The sequence below is a fragment of the Acanthopagrus latus genome, chromosome 16 (genome assembly GCF_904848185.1).
Source record: "Acanthopagrus latus isolate v.2019 chromosome 16, fAcaLat1.1, whole genome shotgun sequence".
Taxonomy (NCBI): domain Eukaryota; kingdom Metazoa; phylum Chordata; class Actinopteri; order Spariformes; family Sparidae; genus Acanthopagrus; species Acanthopagrus latus.
The window spans coordinates 22,984,346-23,007,433 of record NC_051054.1 but is presented as its reverse complement, the minus strand read 5'-3'; the positions used below and the strand labels follow the sequence as shown (position 1 = coordinate 23,007,433).

The 23,088-nt window shown below is 41.9% G+C and overlaps 1 protein-coding gene across 3 annotated transcripts in view; it reads left to right on the top strand.

Moving 5' to 3' along the window:
• Positions 1 to 9,150: 9,150 nt before the first annotated feature.
• LOC119034220 (leucine-rich repeat and fibronectin type-III domain-containing protein 2) overlaps positions 9,151 to 23,088 on the top strand; it is a 133,732-nt gene continuing 119,794 nt past the window's right edge. For 2 of the 3 annotated variants that reach the window (XM_037125032.1, XM_037125030.1), the window contains exon 1: positions 9,151 to 10,024. The gene's annotated coding sequence lies outside the window, so the exon portion shown is untranslated. Of the gene's footprint in view, positions 10,025 to 10,292; positions 10,474 to 23,088 lie in introns of those variants that run through there. The other variant, XM_037125031.1, reaches the window with a different exon arrangement.

The window sequence follows — 23,088 nt, the reverse complement described above, 5'->3', positions numbered from 1 at the left end:
GACTGAGGCCTGGGCTGAGAGCTCGGCTGTGGCTGAAGCTGCGGCCTGGGCTGAGAGCTCGGCTGTGGCTGAAGCTGTGGCCTGGGCTGGAAGCTCGACTGTGGCTGCGGCTGTGGCCTGGGCTTGGAGCTCGGCTGTGGCTGTGGCTGAAGCGGCGGCCTGTGCTGGGAGCTCGGCTGTGGCTGAAGCAGCGGCCTGGGCTGGGAGCTCGGCTGTGGCTGAGGCCTGGGCTGAGAGCTCGGCTGTGGCTGAGGCCTGGGCTGAGAGCTCGGCTGTGGCTGAGGCCTGGGCTGAGAGCTCGGCTGTGGCTGAAGCTGCGGCCTGGGCAGGAAGCTCGGCTGTGGCTGCGGCCTGGGCTGGGAGCTCGGCTGTGGCTGCGGCCTGGGCTGGAAGCTCGGCTGTGGCTGCGGCCTGGGCCGGAAGCTCGGCTGTGGCTGCGGCCTGGGCTGGAAGCTCAGCTGTGGCTACGGCTGTGGCCTGGGCTGGAAGCTCGGCTGTGGCTGCGGCTGTGGCCTGGGCTGGAAGCTCGGCTGTGGCTGCGGCTGTGGCCTGGGCTGGAAGCTCGGCTGTGGCTGAGGCCTGGGCTGGAAGCTTGGCTGTGGCTGTGGCTGTGGCCTGGACTGGAGCTGTGGCATGGGCTGATAGCTTGGCAGTGGCTGTAGCCACCAAGGCCTTTCTGAGGTTATCTAGGTCCACTATAACCTGTGCGACCCAAGGGAGTTCTTTTAACCAAGGCCTGATATCCAGTTCATGGTTATAGTCTGCTATGGCCTTTAGCTTCTCCCCTGTGTTAGCCTTGCCGCTCAATATCTCCATCATCTTGTTCCCTAGCCTACAAATAAGTACACTGTCTGGTGGGTCCATTTCTGGCCCAGTCATTCTGTCACGTTGGGGTAAAAGGGAAAACTATGGAAGGGAATGGTGGACCCAACGCAGTGAACTCAGGAGGCAAAGATAAGGGAACAAACAAAGGGCGAGCTTTATTAAAAAGCTGAATACAAAAACAAATGGCAGACAAAAAAGAGCAAAGGCAAAGTAGCAAACAAAAATCAGACCAAGTAACAAACAAGCATCAGACAAAGTAGCAAAAGAAAACAGCGAGACAAAGTACAAACCAAAGATTCAAAGTTCAACTTAAACATGGCAAATTCAAAATCAAAACATACCAAAACGGGACTGAAGACTGGAGCATGGAGCATGGAGCATGGAGCATGGAGCATGGAGCAAAACACACAAGACAGAATCCAAAAAAGCACAAGACAAAATCCACAAGACAGAATCCAACAAACAGAATACAATGACTGGGCGAGGAGTGAAGGAAACACAGAGACTAAATACACACACACTAACGACATGACGAGGCACAGGTGAGGAGAGAGGAGGAAGGAAACCAGGTGTGATAATGAGGGGGAGGAGCACAGAGGAACAGACCAGGAGGGAACAAGACAACAGACAGAGGGAGCCAGAGGGGAGAACTTAAAGGACACATGAGGGCATGGAAGATCAAAACAAGAGACACAAGACATGGAGAAGGCAAAACGAGACACAAGACATGGAGAAAGCAAAACATAACACAAGACAAGATACAAGGATGAAAATCAAATACAAGGAACCAAAAACCAGAAACAAGAACAAAACAAACAGGAGACATGACATTAACATTGTAGGGCCTTTGCTCTGTCAATACACAGCGATAGTTTAAGGTTTAATCCATCTGTCAATCCATTTTCTTCTGCTTCCAGGGTTGGTTTGCGGTTGCAGCTGGCTACAACAGCCCTTTTCTCAGCAACATGTCCCTGCTCCTGCTGGGGCATCCTGAAATGTCTCCTGTTTGTGCTGCCAGCGGCCTCATCGTGACCCCTGAATGCTTGCTCTTGGCGCGCAATGTACAGGGCTGGTCCCTGTTTTTCTTCACCTGCTCATTGTACCTCTTTGTGCTGAGACTTTTTGCCAAATCCAGAGCCTCGTTAATCCTGACAGCTCTACTCCGAGCTCCTGATGTCTGAGCTCCTCACTGCATCTCTTAAAGCTTAGTGACCCTACAGTGGAAGCGTATTTCAGCCACTTGTATATGCAATCTCATTCTCTTGGTCACAGGGTTCATGACCACAGTTTAGGATTGGAATGCAGATCAACTCAAAGGTTTTGCCTTCCAGCTCAGCTCCCTCATCACCACAGCAGTCTTGTAGAATGGCCATATTACATATTTTTGAAGGTTTAAGGTTTAGTATTGATTTTACATTGTATTTGCTCCATCACAATATTGCTTAAACCCCATTTCTGTGTTCTCTAGATTTGGTCTCTGATGGCTGTGTAGTAAACAGGTCAAGTCGTGAAGCAAACACATTGTCATTACAAAGTGACTGAATCGGTCAATTTCTAGTAACTCCTAAAACAACTTGACCACTGTAGCATACTAGCAATAGGCTAGTATCCAAGTTCAGGCAAGAAAGAATCTTCATCAGGCTCGAGAAAACATTGTGGTTTGGGTCCAAACAATCACATTATTTACATTACATACCTAAATTACCTACCAGCGGTATGAACAGCATGTTTAATCCAAGTATCAACCTCCTCCTTGTATGGACTTTTCATTTTCTGTACTACATCTCCTCACTCCCTCCTTTACTGCCACAATAATTACACAGCCAAATGGTTTAACTCTAGTTTTAGGCCATAAAGGTTGGTTTCTTTTAATTTTCCTTGAGGGCGACACTATAAACAAGTGTCAAACTTATGTAATTGGGTCGTTACATTTAAAAGTGTCATGTCATTTAAATTTTGATACCAGAAAGGGTTGTGGATGATCTAAAAATATAAGAGCCAGTTACATGTACTGTGCAGCAGATCAAAAGGAAATACCTCAGACATGATAAACATTTGGTGGAAATATTTTGTAGATATGTTTTGTCCTAATAAAGTGTTTGGAGAGGAAAACTGAACAAGATTAATGACACTTAATGTGATTCACTGTTGGAATTTAATGTGTTACCAGTTATCAATGCATCAAGCGTTCATAATATTACTGCCACAGTGCATGCTGGTCAGCCAGCAGACATGCCTTGTCCTGGAGTGGCAAATGATGTCTCTGACACACATGTGATGACAGCTCAGACACTCTTCAGGGAGCCCGTGCTTGTTCAACAGCACTCAGGTTAATATTAACTTGTTTCTCCACTCTATATCCATTCCTGTCTTTCAAGTTGCTAATCAGACTATAGAATAGGTGGCATAGATACATGGATATTTGCTGACTATAAATGAAAGCCCTTGAACACCAGTGGTGTGGTGTGGGGAAAATTTCCGAGGAAGCCAAGTGAGACACAACCTCTAAGCTGTATGTTTTATGTGGATGGGGCAGAAAATCGTATGTTGCACTTTATATGTTGCTATTTCATGTAGTCAGATGAACTATTACAGCGTCCAACATCATTTTACCAGGACGCTTGTTATCTAAACAACACTTCAAGTACTGATGCGCTCTCTCTCTCTCTCTCTCTCTCTCTCTCTCTCTCTCTCTCTCATCACTCACTCACACACTAAGTCCTCTTAAACATCTCATCAATTTATGCAACCACCCTCCCAAAAGCACAAGCACACGTTTGATATTGGAAAGATGTAAATTCATTCACACACTCAATCAGAAGCTGTGAAGTGTTACATCCATGTTAAACACGACTTGTACGCTCTGTGTATATATATTTGTATATATATATATATATATATATATATATATATATATATATATATATATATATATATATATATATATATATATATATATATTTGTATATATATATATATATATATATATATATATATTTGTGTATATATATATATATATATATATATATATATATATATATATATATATATATATATATATATATATATATATATATATATATATAAATGTTCATTATACAGCAGCACAACAACCTAGTACCTGTGGCTATAAACAGCACACCTGACACAGACAGCCCGGCCCATCATGGCCACTGTCCGTGGTGCTCATTTTCTCCACATAAACAACAACTTCAATGGACTCACATGCTGCTTAATTGAGGCAAGCAAGACACAGTAAGGACATCAAAAATAACACCCATTCCTAATTGGGCAGTTCAGTAACTATTGAGCTGCACACAGAAAAAAAAAAAGTGTTTTGCTCACCCTAACGGGAAGACCATTCTCCTGTCTCTCACTGTGGCAAAGTGATCGATGACCATGTTGAAGAACTTCCCACTGGCCTTAAGGTCCCCCACAACAACAGAGTCAATGGATATCCTGGCCAAGTTGACAAGCCTGTCCTGTCCACATGTTTTCCTCAGATAGTTTTTGATCCTCTTTAGACAGGAAAATGAGCACTCTGCTGATGTGCTGGTAGCCAGTATGGTGAGCATAAGCCGCAGCAGTTTGAAGACCTCTTAGATTGTGCCCTGTAAGGTCATCCTCAATGGGCTGCTGCAGCAGCTCTGTTGGTGGATTATGAAACAACTTGTTGTTGTACACCATGAGCAGCTCATTTCTCGATTTCTGCTCATCAGAGACTGGATAGGTGCTGATCAGCTGAGCCAAGTCACTGCTGGGGAATGCAGCAGGCTTGCAGAACAATGCAAATGATGTGTGGTCCAGTACCCGAAAAAAAAACTCCATGTCGGCGAATCTCCGGGTCATGTGCAGTACTATACTGTCAACAATCTCGGAGTAAAGACATCAGAAAGATGAAACAATGACCTCATCTCCTTCTTGGTGCTTGTTAACTCCCTGTCCCAGATCCTCCCAGCCACGACAACAACATTTACACTGGGGCAGAGGTTCTCCGACTGCCTGGACTGTTTCCTCATAGATGCCAGTTAATGTCTCACTGTTCATGCTGTTGATTCAATCTTGGCATTTTATTATGGCCACCATCTTGCTTTGCAGAACCTGAAAAAGTGGTTCTGTGAGGCCGAAAATGGACTGAAAGACCCCGAGCAGGAAGGAGAAATCAAAATCCTCAATTTTTTGTTTCAAGGCCCAACTTTGCGCAATAGTGTCCTTGTCCCATCCCGGTTCTGTCATGATCCTGTCAGAAGCCACATAGAGCGTTGTGCGTCCCTCATGGATGGCATGTACTGCACGGCTTTTAAAGTTCCATCTCACCTTTTAGCTCTTTTGCATCTCTATCTGCGCTGACATCATAAAAGCCTAGAAAACGTTCACACACATTGCCTCTCTCATTTACATATCTCATTATGACGTTGAGTTGGCACTTGTTGGATATGTCTGACGTGTCATACACTTGGGCAGCAATGAAAAGGAATCTGCGTATTTCTTTATCAGTCTCATCCTGGATAATGTGAACGATGCTTTCGATGACGTCATTTTGTATGGTGTTTGACATACCACTGAAGATTGTTCACAAGCCCAAGTGCTTTGCAAGAGTGTTGTCAAACTCTGCAAAAGCAGGTATCAACTTGACTTTTTGCCAAATCCAGAGCCTCGTAATCCTGACTTGTCCAAACAGCTTCAGTTTAACAGCACAGTCGATGTGATTCTTTTTGATTTGCCGTGCCTTTCAATTGCCCGAGACAGGTTGGCAAGGTCGGTGGATCCTGTGGTAACCCAGAAATTGTTCAGTGCTCAGGAACCTTTGTTAAAAAGGAGACAGGACCAGCAAAATAGCCACTAAAGATTGGTGCTACCAGCTAACCCCTCGGTGCAGCCGTAATTCTCCTCACTGACAGTCTGAAAACCTTTCTTCCTCTCAGTACGGAGCTCTAGTTCTGGTGTTGGCCTGCCATCTGATTTAATTCAGAGTTGCCGCTGTAGAGGCAGTTTAGTAAAATTATTTTTTACCAAATACTCCAAATTTCAACCCTTCATACCTGCGTTTAATAATTTTGCTATCTTACCAAGATATGAACACAAGGCAATAATTCTTCCGTTATTTATTTCAGTGACATTGATGATAACATACTATACATATGATTAGCCATGATGCCAACGAGTTGGTGGCTTCCCTTGACACTGTCCTGACCAATCATAGGGGAGCAGTGTCGTGACAATAACCTCACCTGATTGGTTAATCATTCTTTCTTTTCTCCAAGGGAGGCCAACTCAGCTTTGCCTCTTCACAGACAACAGAGTGTAGTACCATGTTTTCAACGCTAATACACCACATAACATGTAGAGGGGCGCTGTTTTACACATCATAAAACGCTCAGTAATTACAGTTTTTTTCCAATTGATAAAACACAATTTTGCAAACTAGGCCGGTTTTATCAACATACCTAACACAATTCACAAAAACACACACCCAAACTGCCAAATGCATCAGATATCCTGCAAAATGAAGCACTGCAATGACTAATTGTAGTATACTGCAACCAAAACTACATAAAGCATTATCAAACTTCTGAACCTGATGGCGCACACTTCATTCATAATACAGAGTTTTATCTAACTAACTACACTCTGTTGGGTATAATGAAAAGCACTCTCATCTTTAGTATGCGTTGCCACACTACCAACATAGTTCAAACTGTAGAGAATTCTTCAGATTGTTCAAATGCACAGAAATATTTGCATATACACACACATACTATTGAAATAGTTTTTTTTGTTTGTTTGTTTTTCACCAAACAAGTTAGTGCAACACATGCACAGCAGATTTGTTTACATAGGAGTGAACATAAATATGCTCACAAAACAGAAAACTGAAAAAGAAAATCTACCAGCTCTACCCCTTCCTCTTACTCTTCCTCACCCTCTTCCTCTTCCTCTCTCTGAAACGTCTAACATTGTTGTTGGGGGGGTGGGGGGGGGTGGGGGGTCTCCTGATCTCCTGATTGAAGAGGTAATTTAAACAGCACGATAGTTACATGTTAAGTGGCAGAGCAACCGCCTCATTGTTTCTCCACTGTGAACAATTTGAACTGGACAGCTAAAAGTATTTGCACGCATCAGACTTTACACTACAGTACACACTCTTGCTGTGATCTGTTGGCAGAGCTGCGGCTGTTACACGGCATTTATCGTATTTCTTTGCTTGTTTTCTCTTAATCTCTTTCCTGAGGTGTATTTGAGCTAATATAAATAATACATTGTAGCCCTCTGGGTGTTGCTTTAAGTAGATTTGAAAGAAATTCTAAACATAGATCAATGATACAGTGGGCAAGAGAGGCACCGCTGACATGTTTCCAACCCTCTGCGTCGATAGAAAACAGAGGGAAAGCAAAGAAAGGGGAAGAGACGGGGCACAAGAGACTTCCACTTCACCTACAGAGTTCAACAGCTACAAGACAGCTGCCAGGGATCCTTTTCTGCTCAAGATCACTAGAGGACAAAAAAAAACATCCTGCCTGACGTCCAACTGCTGAAGACATATCAATGGATTCACTTTGACAGGAGTCAATGAAGATAAGAATCAGCAACAAATAAGAACAACTCTTTATATTCTCTTTTCCTGCAGAGATTTACCACTCAGACGTGTAGGCTTAGGTCTGTGTTGTTATTCCACTTCATAAGTAACATTTGGTAAACAAAAACTACAGTCTGATCTCTTGTATAGTACCAATTTGTTTTGCAAATAACCCTTTTACTGTCATGATTACACTCCCTAGCAATGTTTTATTGAGGTTGATGCAACCTCTTCAGTTAAGGGAAAGATTGTTGTTTGGTTGAACAATGAGAAAGCAAACATTTTGTTTCTTATATGGTCAATGTATTGCCGAGCATGTGGCAAAGAAATGGTTTCACCCTAAACTTTACTGCATATATGGTTTTAGGAGGAAATAAAGGGAAAAAATGTTATGTTGTTATATAAATTGATATTATAATCCACATGCATCAGTCAGAGCCCACAGGATGAGAAGGTAACCAGAACAGAGCAGACGGATAGGAAATATGATCAATATAATTCTGCTTTTTTTCAAAAAATGCTTACTTTTAGTTCACTTTATTTTTTGTGAATAACTGGATAATTTTAGCTCAATACAACTGAAACTAAAACACTCAACTGACGCTTGCGGATGGCAGCCGACCCCACCTGCACTTATGAAGCATCAGTATTTGACAAGCTGAGGATGAGGCTCAAAAATCAACTTAATCTTACAAAAAGGGGTTTTAAGTAATGACCCCTATCAGTCTCATTATAAATGTTATATACCTTTTTTTTTTTTTTTTTTTTTTTCAATTGTATTTCATTATCCTGACAATAAACATCACAAACTGACAGGGTTCGTGTACGGCCCTGGACAGGAAAGTTCTGCTAGGGGGGAAGTTTAAACTGCTCAGAACATAGTTGAAACAGATCTACCAGGCATCTGTACTGACGCTGATGAGGTCTGTTCAGAGAGCCCAAACCACCACACAGCTGAACAGCTTCTTTCCTCGGGCAGTGAGACGTCTGAATGCATCAACTCTCCATCCAAATAGTTGGTTTAGTTTTTTGGTGATGATGTGGGGTAAAGGGACTTAAACTCACTTTTGTTTTGGAACCCTGGTGACGCAAAATGATAAATAAATAAACCTAAGCCTACATAACCTACATTAGGTACTGGGCACTTCAGTGTAAATCATATGTAGTCAATAATCATAATTGATATATAAAAGTAGCTAGTAACTGTAGCTCTTAAATAAATCTGCTGCAACAAATGCCCTTCTGAAATGTATTTGAGACAGAAGCATCACCTGGGAATACTCAGATACATCAGTGTAGTACCTAAGCTGGGAAAATGTTCCACAACCGGGGGATGTTAATTTAATAGATAGAACAGATTGATTCAGGAACCTATTGTGACATTCACAACTATATTCATAGTTTTTTTTTTCTTTTTCTTTTTTTTTTCCTGACTCCGGACAGACAGGAGTAATGTCCCTCACTGTGTCAGTGTTGCAACGCGGAAGTGAGCTCTCTGATATTTGAAGGTCAAACACGATGCAGCCTGTAGTTTTGGTGTCGTACAGGAAACATTCTATAGCTTTTTTTTTTTTTTTTTTTTTTTTGCACGACGCTTACAGTAACTGACTTGTTTCAACGGGCTGACACGCACCATAAAAACAAGGTCGCCTATTGCCCTGATAGGCTACTTTGTCAGTGTGGACACTAAACACCTATAAGCACACACACTAATCCGTGGTCGGTCCTTAATCTCCTGCAGACAACAAGGGAGGTTACACGCTGCGGGCCGTGCCAAAGTGGCTCCCTCGCGCGTAATCATCGCTGTAGTCTCAGCCCGGTGTCTGTTTGCGTGCAGCCGCTGTGGCTCTAGCTGACCTGCCTCCTCTGCCTCTCCTCACGGTGGGCTCCGTCATACTCCACGGTGAGTTGTGCCATCTAGGGTTGGGGTCCACCGCTCTATTGCGGTCTTTCGAGCGCAGAGACTTCGCACCGAGGGTCGCAACTCTCCATCACCCCCTGGCTCTCGGACTAACAGATAACTCTTGAGTTATTAACTTTCTTTCGGATGTGATTATTTCATCTTTTAAAAAAAAAAAAAAAAAAAAAAAAAACTTTCGTTTTGTTTTGGATGGCCGATTAGGAGCTAGAGAGAACCAAGCACATATTGTGCTTTCCCAGACAAGTAACTCTACAGCACCGCGGGGAGAAAATTGGAATAAGAAAAAAAAAAAAAAACATGTAGCAGCGCTCTCTTAAACAACCGCCTGGAAATACATAGACGAGCCCACACAGCAGCGAGCTGGTTATTTTTACTTGGAGCGGAAACTACAAACATGCTGTGAAGCTCCTCGTCGCAGCTTGGCTCCCGGCAAAAGCGCAGGTTTCCAGAGCATCTGCTGGTGGGAAAAATTAGTGAAGGAGAGAAGCGCGAGAGAAGAGGAGGAAGAAGAAGAAGAAGAAGAAGAAGAAGAAGAAGAAGAAGGAGCGATGTGCGGCTCGGTAGGCAGCTGGTGTTGCATTTCGTCTCCTGGAATTAGTGGATGAATGGGAAGGGAGCGGCTGTAGCCTCGATCCAAGGAAACAGAATTTACTGTACAGAGCCTGCGGTGGCACACAATGGATACTTGTCCTTCTGTGAAGGTAAGAAATACCAGGAATTGTCTGATACACAGGAGTAGTGACTGCCCTGCACTCCGCACACGTTATGTGAACAGTTTGTAATTTATTTGGTTGTTTTTTCATCTGTATGTGCTGCATGTTTTTGGTTTGGTTTACCTCTAACTAGGCTGCCTGACGCACTGTATGCGATTTAACTGCAAAAGATAGCCTCTGAGGTGTGCAGGGTGGGTTTTATACTGCGTCCGCTGAGAGCCGGAGTGTCAGTGGGCTGAGGGGTGGCTCACTCTCTCGGACGACTGCAGGTATCCGCGGAAAGTAACCCGCTCGCCGGTGAATCCGCTCAGCGCTCGAGGAGCTCCGAGGTGACTGTTGTTCTCATTTTGGATTGTCACGCAATGTGGGGAAGGTTGCAGCAGTTGCACTGGAAGCCGAGAGGTTGGATAGCTGTGCCCGGCGCATACTAATACTTGGTGTGTATAAACGTGCGTTTTTTTGTGGGTGTGCCAACGTGTGTATTGTCTTGTGTGTGTGTGTGTGTGTGTGTGTGTGTGTCTGTGTGTGTGTGTGTGTGTGTGTGTGTGTGTGTGTGTGTGTGTGTGTGTGTGTGAGGGAGAGAGAAAGACAGAGAGAGAACGGATTGGAAGATTAGCCTACTCTTTCCAAAATGTTCCCCTGTGATGACAGTGGGGTTAAACGGTTAAACTCCATTTAAGTTGCACGAATGGACTGCTGTGTGTGTGTGTGCGTGTGCGCGCGTGCATGAGCAGATTATATGATATGTCTCCTATGTGCTGATTATTTGATTAAACTAACAGTGGCATATACGCCCATGCGCGCGCGCGCGTGTCTGGTTAAGGGATCGATGGCCGTCATGAGGCACCGCGGGCAGCAGTGTAACGCCACCGCCTGCTGTAATCACCACCCTCTTGTGGATTACAAGTGGTAGCATGGCACTGGCGGGATCGCAGTAAGAAATCCGAGTGTAGCGGCGGAGAGAGCCGCTCGGTCACTTCAGCACCGCGGACAGCGCACAGAAGTATGAAGCTGCAGTGGGGAGGAACGGTTCGACTCCCACACAATGTGTATGGGCATTTACTGACGTATAAATACGGCCGGTGTCCTCCTAAACAGAATTTAGTGTGTGTAGGTTTATGTGTGTATTTGTTTTCTGAGAGCACCAGGAGTGTTTTATTCATGAAAACTGAATTATCATGACGCAACACGACTCATCGACAAGTGCGCTCGTCTAAATATACCCTGCCTTAATGTTTTGTCATTGTGATTTATTCCAGCTGTTCTCACTGTCCCAGTCTGCAACTTAAGTCTGTGCCCAGAAACAGCTCATGCAAAAAAAAAACAACAAAGAGCCATAACCTTGTCCTTTTTTGTGTAATTACTTACAGCAATGGCTTCAACACAAAAGAGAACGTGAACATAAAATTACTTTTTGAAGTTAGCAGGCCTGTCATCCAATTTCTACATCATTTCTTACAGGTGCAACATGTAAGAATTTTAGTTTAGAACATCAACCAGCCCACAGTTACCAAGAGAACGCAAAGAAACAGTGTTAACATTTGGTGGCTAGTTCTTCCACCTGACGTATGTAAGTCTAATATTCCCTTTGTGTTAGCTCCGTTTTGGTCTCTACAGACTCCAGAGGGAAATTCCTGTCTCTTAGCTACTAAACGCTCCGCTTTGTTCACCATCGAGCTTTTAACTGTGCCGACTGGAAGCGTCTGCCCGCTGTGGCCAGAATAGATCCTGGGAGAGCAGTGAGAGTGAAGCAAAATGGTAAAGTTGTGGGCGGACTGCTAAGCCATAACTATGACATTAATAACATATAACATGACTAAACAACCCACTAACTCTGGCCAGACTCTGGCTCACATGTCATTAAAGAGAAGTAAGAAGAGCACGGTAAAAAACACAAACACAGAAATCTTTCATGTTTAAAAAAACTGAAGTGAACGGTTGTTACTTTAAAGACAATAGAGTCAAATCAAAATCCCTCAATGGGCTTTACAATCTGTACAGAGAACAACATCTTCTGTCTTTAGACTCTTGATTTGAGTGAGGAAAAACTTGCCTTGTTGATGGAAAAAAAATGAAAAATTTAACAGGGTAAATAAAAGAAAATGATAGAAGAAATCTCAGGAAGAGCCGCAGAGGAGGGATCCCTCTCCCAGGACGGACTGACATGCACTAGGTGTTACATTTACCGAAAAGAGCAACAAATCACAGTTTACAAGACAGAATTGTACATGGACAGAATATGTTCTGTTTTGTGTTCGTGTGTGACGTAATCGCTTATAGTAAGAACTTGAGTAAGGAAATCTTTTTTCAGGGGCCTTTAAGTGGAATTCAAGTTGAGAGAGATTTAAGGGGAAAAGTCTAGTTTAGTTTACAATTGAACATTGTAATGCTTTCTTTGTACAGTTAGACAAAATAATAGTGATGACATCAGGATTATAATGATGTCATCAGTTGCTTTATTGGAAATGGAGGATCCAGTGTTTCAGCTGCTGGAGCTCTACAGACTTGAGGCTAAAAGTCCCGATATGTTTGTCTCTGTTGCTTCAAATCTGACCATTCTTTTTTCAAAAAAAATCTATTTCTAATAACTCCCCCAAATTTAACTAAGTGTGATACCAAATTGCTGGAATACGCCTTTCAAATACTTCATTTCAAATATCAGTGTACTGTAATGCGCATCTGCATTAATATTGTACATGCATACTGATTTTTGAAATCGATATCCTTCTGTGATCATTCTCATCATAATAACACAAACAGCTACTGCAGATTCCAGACACTGATCTGCTTTTGGCTCAAAACATAACTTCAGATATTTCGGATTCAATTAAATCCTTCAGTTGTATGACCTGTTGGCTACATATATGACAAAACGAAAACTTGAATTAGATGTATTGATTGTTCCATTTTGGATTGTTTGATGAATCCTTTTTTAAATAAAATAATCATCCTCTTCTGGCCAGAGAACAATATGAACTGGAGCTGTTTTACTCATTATCATTCAGTCTTTTGTCTCTCACTTCTAGCAGCCACAACAGAACTGTCAACAGGGCTCATCTGATATGTTGATATCACTGGCAGTTATTGTCTGTCAATGCCCGATGCCAGGATGATGCTGGAGGGTTAATGCCTTCTGTGGCGACGGCTCGGTGAAATTGATAGGCCCGATTTGACAGATGAGATAACCTGCAATCGCAGGCAAATGTAATTTACTGGTACGGCAGATGGATGCTGAGGATGCTCTCAGAAGTAGGCCAGTTTTACCTTGGGGAGAAGCTCGACATGCTCAGAAGGCTCAACAGAGAATGCTCGAAAGTTGTTGTTTTGCAAGCGAAATTATGAGAGCGAGGTGGGAGGAGTGGGGACGGGAGGACGCTTTCATTAAACTCCACACACAGTAAAATAATAGAGAGGGGATCAATTCCTCTCTCACATGGAGTAGCTTAGATGGAAGCCAATTGAAGTTCAGAAATTAAGTGGAAAATAACATGGGATTTAGCCTTAAACCCTCTGTGGTGTCTCTACACCACTCTCATCTCCGAGTCAGCTGAAAACTAGAGCTTGGTTCCTTTCCAGACATGTCTCCCTTATGGCTCATTCACTTACCTTCACCAGCATAACAAGGAAGCCGGGTGCACAGAAAACACAAGAGAAAAATAAATAAATAAATCCAGAAAGAAAGGCTAGGAGGGGCCTGCATGCAGGCAGTCACATGCGTTTGATCTGTCGTAAGATAATGCATTAAAGCACTTCTTGGGGAATGCACAGCTGCGGGGCATCTTCATGTGCTTCTTCAACTCAGATTGCCATGCATTAGACGGAGTCATTTCCCTAATGAATTTAATCATCACTGCTGTTGTCACAGAGTTAGCCTTTTGTTAGCATTCAAGCCTGGTGACTGTGGCGCATCTGCTGTAGGACAGCATATGTGCAGTGAAGCCGACACTTGGGTGGGGCCCTGAGATTTTTAAGAATGGACTTTGTCTGAAGGAGGGTTCTGATAGTTGTGGTTGTAGAGAGCTCCTCCAGTTCTCCTTTGTTTCTTCTCCAACGCCACACTTAAAAAAAATCAGCTCCTTAAAATCAGCTCCTTAATATGGGTCTGAGGGTGCCACCTATACTCAACATCAACAGCTTTTCATTTAAACTAGATCACTAGATGAGGCAAATTTATGAAAACCATGATTCCTTTTGGCAACATATGAGGCATAAGATGTTATCTGATGTTCCCATTGTGATAAGGAAAGCTTTGAGGGACATCACAAAGGCCCGTACTGTCTGTTTGGAATATCTTCACCCACTTGCAGCTTTTATCTCTTAGGTTCCACTTTTACTGGCAGACGTTGTTGTTTTCTCACATTCTGTCAACATACTGTGGAATCCAACGTGCAAGTTTTTTAAAGTCAAAGTTTAAGAACTGTTCCACGTGTGTGTGTGTGTGTGTGTGTGTGTGTGTGTGTGTGTGTGTATACAGTAGTGGTAGGTATAGCATATCATATTTTATTTAGGAACGTAGAACACCAAACTTCAGAAATTCTAAAGGTGCTCATGTCTTGGGGGGTTTACAGTGAGTAGCACAGTTGGTAGTCAAAAAGTTAAACAATGTAGTAGAGCTGTGCAAAAAGGCCAAAGCCTTGCATCACAGCGCAAGTCACAGGTTTTATGTCATGATTACAATACAGTAATTGTTCTGTAAATATCAGTTAATAGATGGTTTATGATAAGTGTACCGTAACGTCCATCACATTTAATTGTTCTTCTGTTTGGAACGTCTTATTCTTCTTCTGTTTGGAATGTCCATACAAACAAAAACAGCTGGTTTTTCAGTCATTGGTGTTGGCGTTTGTCATGTCCGATTGCTGGCAAAATACATGAATTTGAAAATGCAGTAGTTTGGCTCTGAGGCAGCGTTCTTCCTCTTTAGTCACCACTCTATTCAGTGTCCCACCCACATCTGATTTTTCATGTGATGGGTAGTAGCCTAAAAACACTGACTAATTTGAATCTGCAAAGTCATTGGAAGTGTAAAGCGGCAGAAAATGGAAAAAAAAAAAAAAAAAAAAAAAAAGAATTAAAGTATTCTAGAATACTAGATAATAATAGAGTAGAATGTAATTGGTTACATTTCATCACTGGTTGTCCAAAATGTTGACATAGAGATTATGATTTTCTCTGAAAATGCATATCGGTTTCCAAAATATCTGTTAACGGTCTCCTTGATCGCGAGTCATTGATATAGGTACTGGCCCCTATAAAAATCGTATAAGCCGATCCCTAAAATGATCACTTGAATTGAAAACAGAAGACTGAATATACCCGTGGACACTTGACTATACATCGACTATAAACCATGTTATCAGAACTACCTGAAAATATTGACATTCGCATGCATAGTTTCTTTTCTTAGCAGTGCAAATGGAATAGTGAATAAGAAGAAAAATGGACAACATACACTTTGTTCTGGTATTAGTTCACCTGCTGGTACTGTATCCTGGTGGCCACACTGCTCCAGTTGTCCTGTGATGGGACCTTTCCTGGAAGTCTCAGCAGGAAGCACTTGACTGTAGCATATGTCAAAGTCAGCTGCAGACTCAGGGCCATTGTGCAGCTTTGAAGAACCTGGGGGAGTTTGCATAGGCGACAGCCTCCTACCATTGTGAAACACTAGTCGGAACATTAAGATGTCACTGCTGACTGACCAATATGACTGTGGGGACACAGATACAGCAGCGACAGCTACAGATGTGAAACTTCAGAAGACTTGGAGTCAGTGGGAAGATGTTTTCTTGTGCAATAATTATGGGACCAGCATAGGCGACACTGTGTCTGAGCCATGACTCAAACTCTGAGCACATTAAAGACATTATGAAAATTATACCATGAGTCAGATTACGAAGGCTCGATTGTTCCTTGCTCCCTCTGTGTGTCATGTTATTTCCTTTGTTTGATTTCCAGATTCAAAAGGCTAGCGAGCACTGAGAGCTGACATTCTAATTTTGCTGTCACCCCCTCTCCAATCCCACGTGAATTCTCCACTGTTGTTGTTGTTGTTGCACTTTCGAATACAGTGGCCTCCGTCATTTAATGGCGGGTTCATTCATCACAGTCAGCAGTTCTAGCCCACTCAAGCCACTGTATTTCACCCAACCTTTACATTTTAAAAGCCTCCAATCCAAGCTTTTGCTGCTCACAGTGTTCAGTGCAGCTGATAGACTGAGAGTAGAGGCCAGTCATGTCATATCCACTGTCACACATGACAAAAATACACTTAATGGGGTTCAGTGACCGAGACTGTTTTATTCACAAAGAGGGTTTGTTCGTGAGCTTTCTTTTATAAAATTCAAAATAATTGATTGTAGTTCCTGTAACCTGGAGTGTTAAATGGAAATAAAGATGGTACAGTTTGTCGCTGACTCTATCTGTCCAAATAATACACCCTAGTTGACTATGACATGGAACTTGTGGTGTACTGTACCGTCATCTTTTGCAGTCACAGCTCACAGGCTCTGTGGTTCACAGCCTCTGAGGAGAGAGGTGATATGTCGTGGCGTCAGTGTCACATGCTAACTTGCAGGGATTAGCGAAGCATAATTTTTGACAGAGGCCATCCTGGTGGTTTTCTCACAGGTGCTCCTCCTTGTCTTAACCTTCCTGGCTTTGAAACAACTTCACATCTTTACAACAGCTCAAGGTCCTCTTACTCTGTACAAGAACTCGTTTCAGATGCTTTTTTTCCCTTTTTTTTTTTATATGTTGGCCTTTTAATGTTAAAATAAAGATATCCACACATGTAGAAACAATGAAATCACCCTAAAATATGGCTGAATACTGTTATAATACAACTAATTAGTCTCATTAATTCGTATTAATCTGATTGTATTATTATATCTTATAATATAATGAATTACTTATGTAATTGTATGTGAAAAAAATATTGTTTATTCAATCAGTATATAATGTTATAAATTATAATCCACAAATACAACATTAGATTTTTACATTTTTTAAAATGCCAAAAATACTGCTGTATATATGTTTATCCAGCACAGCACACTGCTTCTAAAGGCAATGATCTTCAGTTAAGTCTGTTCTCACCAACATGTAACACTGATTATCTCCTGTGTTACATGCTGTTGAAACATAGGAGACTCCGGAGATAAACACTGATTTCTTCCACGTTTAGAAATCTAAATCTGTGATTTGAATAACAGGATGAATTGCAGATGGGTATGGCAAACACAGCCACTTATTAGCACCTGTATTACACAGATTTCATCAGCTGTCACACAAGTTCAGGTTGGTGTTATTTTGGTGTCCCAACAGAGGTTACATACAGTATGACTGCTGTTTCAGCAGCATCAGAATGACTACATCTTATGTAAAACAGGTTCGGACCACATGTTAGAATATAATCCCCGGCATTTAAAATGAAATCCTCTATCATTAATGTACTCCAGTTTAGAGATGCCACATATATATGATTCATCTGTTATCACCATGTCGGTGTTGTTCCTAGACCCTAATAATTAATGTTGCCCCATCATTGCAACTGACCAATCAAGTTGTGATTTCTCAGGTTGCTCCAGGACCATCAGTGCTACTGAGGAAAATGTCCACATTTGGCGTTTGTTTCCCGTTTAAAACAAGTTGTTGACATATTATTACAATAACAATAAATTACTTATTATTATCGTTTTTTTTTTTTTTTTTCAATTATCTGTCATGGTTTATGAAGCAGAGATTGCATTTAGGCAAGAAAAAACACCTAGATATGTTAAGGAATCAAATACTTGGTTAGGTTTAGCAAAAGATGGTCTGAGTTTTAAGACCCTATCACGTGTCATATATGAAATGCATGTATGAAAGGATCATTTATTCTATGTCCGTTTTTTTCAGGCATTTGCAACATTGCAAAAACATGATTGCTCTTGGATGAACATTATTGCGATGTTCCAGGAACAATACCAATACTGACATATCAGATCACACACATACATATATGTATATCTTTATAGAATATACATACATTCTCTCTCTCTCTCTCTCTCTCTCTCTCTCTCTCTCTCCCTCTCCCTCTCACTCTTTTATTTATTTACCTTGGGATAATACTCACTATGTCATATCAAGGTTTTTTGTATAGCACGTTTCATAGGACATTCGTTGACTTGATGTGCTTAGATGTGGCAACGTCCTCCTGCCATTCTGTTCGAATGGTAAATTAACTTAACCCAGCAGAACCCCAACCTTCTAATGAGTGGACAACTGAGCTAAAACCACCTCAATCGGTTGTGAATCAACACAGCTGGTGCCTATGCACACTGCTGCCATATGGATGACATTGAACTGTCTTTGGGTGCCATTGGGCTGCTCAGACTGCAGATCTTATGCAGTAAGTCAGACCTATGTGTAGGAAACACGTGTTCCAACAAACTGCAGTCATTTATTCACACACGCACACATTTCCTGACTTACTTTTAAGTCATTCCACAACAGTATTTTAATATCTTACTGAAATGCTCCCACATGACCACCCCATAAAAACCCCCCCCCCCCCCCCCCCAAAAAAAAAAAAAAAAAAAAAAAAAACTATTGCCATTACTGAAGTTATCACCGAGGGCATGACAGCAGCTCGCTGGTGTGCGGTGGGCCCAGAGCTTAGCAGCAAAAAACTGTTTGGAGATCTAAAATGGAGAGCCCCTCGTGCCGGTGTGGAGTGATAACATTGAGGCTCTGCTGAGGAAGCCGCCACTGTGAAGAAGCTGTAATTTAGAGAGGGGTTGGAAAAGCTTATCTTCCTAAGCCTGTGAGCAAAATAAAGAAATAGTGGGAAAGAACACACACTTGACAGGAGCAATGAGTCACTGTAGATGGCAAACAGGAGTAAAGAAAAAGACTCTCTGGATGAAGCCTTTGTGGTCCTGCTTATTATCCATGTAATTTTATGTTAAGAGAGCAAGAGTCACCCAAACTGGGTCCAAAAGGTCGATTGCCACTACATAGGTGACATTTGTATTCTGCTGCAGGGAATATTGCGCCAGGAAATGAAATAGGTGGTCAAGCAATTATATAGTCTGCATGTCTTGTTATGACAAAGCCACTGGGTCCACTGGATGCTGAAAAGCCTGACTATGCTCGAAAAGCAACATTTCTCATTTTCAGATCCCCCTCTGACATATGCTGCACCATTATGTTGAGCACCAAGGTATGTGTTTGCTTTCTTTTTACTGGAATTCTCCGGACATATTGCCATATTGTGGCGCAGAATCGCTGGCACCATCAACATGTAACATCCACATGCAACTTAAAGTGCTCATCATAATTGGCTCTCGAGATTTCAGTTTCATAGTCATCCATGCTCTGTTATAAATTGCAGTCATTAGGAAGAAAATGTCCCAATTCTGCTTTAAAGTTGAAGTTCCCTCTCAGCAGCGTCTTTGATAAATTGATAGCAGGTCTTTTAATCTCACTGTGCTCCTTTGGGGTCCTCCCTGATGATTGCTCTGTTGATGGGTTCTTTGTAAAGCGCTGTCCTTGTCTCACAGCAGCCAGTGTACATCTCTTAGTCAGCATGGGGCTACAGTACACACACAGTGTTCCCTCGGTGCTGCTGCTGAACGTCAACCTTTTCGTTTGCTCGTTTATTAGGCATTGGGTGCAGAAAAATAGCAGAATATTAGACTGTGAAATGTTTATCACCCTATAACTCCCTTAACTCTCTGTAGCTGTGAAACCAATATCACACACACACACATACACACACACACACACACACACACACACACACCAATGCAGTCAGATATTTCGATTATGTTTGGAGGTTAAGTCTAAAGATACAAATTGGGATATTTTAGCGGTAAAATGTGGAAAGACCAGTGAGTCCTTTGTTGTATATTTTGTTGAGTTGTTCGCTCACATTATCCCAGATGTTTCCAATAATATTCAAATCCAGAGAAGTAGTTGCTTGAGAGGAAGGAAGCCAGTGAATTTGAACAAAACTGCTGAAACACCCATGTTTAAAAAAAAAAAAAAAAAAAAAGGAGGATTTTTGGCCACACCAGCACTTGGAAACATGGAAACACTGGTCAGCTGGTCCACCATTTTGGTTTAGAATGAACTATCGTGACATATTCAATGGACTGACATTCAGAGCCCTCGGAGGAGATTCCTTAAAGTATTGGTGAATGCCACTGCCGCGATGCAAAGATGAGGCTGACATTTTTGGCTCAGAGTGAAATGTCTCTTCAACTGTTGGATGCTTTGCCACAGAAGATACATTCAAATGCCTTTGAGTATGAATTATAATAACTTCTGTGTAGACATTATCACTTCTCACATAGTGGCATCCTCATCCTCACACACGACAGAAACAACAGAAACCATGGAACAATGAACATGTTTTTGTCACTCTCTGTGTATTCAGGTGTACAAATATGTGTACACAGAACAGGAGGCATGCGTGCGTGGTCTTATCATCAGATTTATAAAACCCCACATACATCTGTTCCAACATGTCCTTTCCTCATACATCTCAATCATCTTAAAATGTTACATATGAGCACAAGCTGTTTGACCATACCCACAATTCACTTCACTGTGAACTTTAAGTAACAACTGATCAAACTGACAGAGTACTATTTTGGGGCTTCAGCTATGGCTTCAATGAAATGAAATGAATGAAATGAAGCAAGTTAAATGGCAGAAAGTGACATAAGCAGTGCACGCTTCACGTTTACAACCACAGACTTTGGAGGAGTAAAAGAAAAAGTTGTTCTGATTTCAAGCAAGAGGCCAGGAGACGCATCTCTGTGCAGTGATAGTGTGTGAACTGCTGGAGGAGGACAGGGGATCCCCGTGCTTTCTCTGCTTGCAGTCATCATCATGGGCCATAACATCAGTGGGGTCCTTTAAAACTTGCTCTAGCCTAAATTGCGCATTGCCAATGTCCTCTCACACCACCAAAGCAGATATTGTATCCTGTGGCAAGGCTGTAGGGCATGCCCAGACCGCAGTTCAGGTCCAACTAAGGCACTTCAACTTCCAACCGCATACTCTGGGTGTGTTAGTCTGAATTTGACAAATTTAATTTAGTACGATTTAATTTGGACCAACGTGTTTACATGGACTTTGTATCATCATGTTAAAAAATGCCACAATAGACACAATAGAGATGTACTGACAAAAGTCTGTGATTATACAGATCCTAGTCTCACATTAGTACATATCATTTCTATAGTGTGAATACAGTCGTTTAGTTGGCTTCCCTCCTTTTAACGGTAACTAAGATGTTTTGCTCTGCATGGCTTGTGTTCCACATGATTACATGAAGTGGTGTAACTGTGCTGTAATTAGCTATAATAAGCTGCTGGCAAGCCACTCCTGGGATGCAGGAAATCTGCCAAAAATAGAAAAAAATTAGGTGAAAGCTAAAAAAAAAAAAAAAAAGTAGCTGTGTGTGCCTCTGGTGATTATTTTGTGCCACTGTATTCCAACACAAACCAGCAGGTTTCAGTGACACTGTCAAGACAGAAATCATCCCACGGCAAATATGATTCAGTGCCGGAGCTGAACGCCCAGCAGTGAATGCCCACAGTTTATCCCGTTTTGATGAACCAACAGGGTTGTGATCTGCTTCAGCCAGCGTGCACGCCATGCAGTGATGGCTGTGAATTGTTATACTGAATTGAGACGTTGAGGTTTGCTCCCAACAGATGATCTCCACCGTAGAAAACAATATCTTAGCATTATATTTTTGCTTTTTACTGGTGAAGCGTGCACAGAAAAAAAAAAAAAAAGAAAGAAAAAGAAAAAGAAAAAAAAAGCCACACAGCCTCAGGCATTGAGCCCATAAAATCCCACAGCAGGCTATCCTTTAGATGTCAACAGTAGCAACAAAGCCTCAATTTGTTGCTTGTATGAAGTGGGTACTGAACAGAGGCAAAAAGACACTGACAGGGACTGTCACTCCCATTTATGAAGAAGATATTGTAAACAAATTGCTTAAAATAATCTTAATAATATTTAACAGTGATGAGTCTGGGCTGTAATTTTAATGCAGCAGTCAAAGAGTGGTCAGAGTTCTCAGCAGTGTACTGTTTTATGGCACTTCTTAAAGGTCACCTCTCATATGGAGTGACCTGAGAGTAGACCCTGATGTTTCGTAACCATATGATACAGTAGCTATCTGTTTTATAGCTGCTAATGCTAAAGATTCAGTTTTTATTCCCTTCTCTTTACTCCCTTTGAGAAATGAGAGCACGTCACTGGCTTTAAACTGAGACCGGAGCTCAGCCTCTACCTGCGTCTCAAACCTCAACCCAACTGAAAATTACACTCATTGCTGCAGTAGTTTAGTGTACTTTCAGGCTAACGCAGTACAGTTGCTGCACTCCTGTGGTTGTTTCCTCTGTCACACATGTGAAAAACACATAGACTCAGTGAACTGACACAGTCAGCATGAGAGAAAGATGAAGTTATTTATTACTGCTAATTACTACTTATTTAGTATTTGATAGTATTTGAAAGTCACTGAAAAACAAATCTGTCCCCAGCTCATAGCAGAACTAGCAGACAGGTTAAACTAGCACTGATTTAGAGTCACACTCCTACAACACTGTCAGCATCAGTACATACAGACAGGATCAAAATCAATGCAGCACAACTGGATATACTGTCTTTCTTACCTGCTGTTTATTAGGGCTGCGACCATTTTCACTGTCAGTTGTTTTCTGGATTCATCTGTGAGTTGATATCATATAGATATAATGTATTCTTTTAAACAATTGTTTGCAGCTCTACTGTGGGCATTACCCGTAATTTTGCTGAACTGCCAACAGTTTGTTGTAGTAACGGCTCTGAAGCCACAAAATACATCAATTATTAGTGTTCCTTTCTATTTTTTACATGGAGAGGAGCACAACTGTAAACGTTGCCCTTTCAGACCACCACATTATTTTATGACCTGATTTGAAGTAAGCTGCAAACGTGAATTTGTTTCTAATAAAGTAGAGAGTTGAGACTACCTCAAATTATAGACCACAAGGCAATGAAATTCC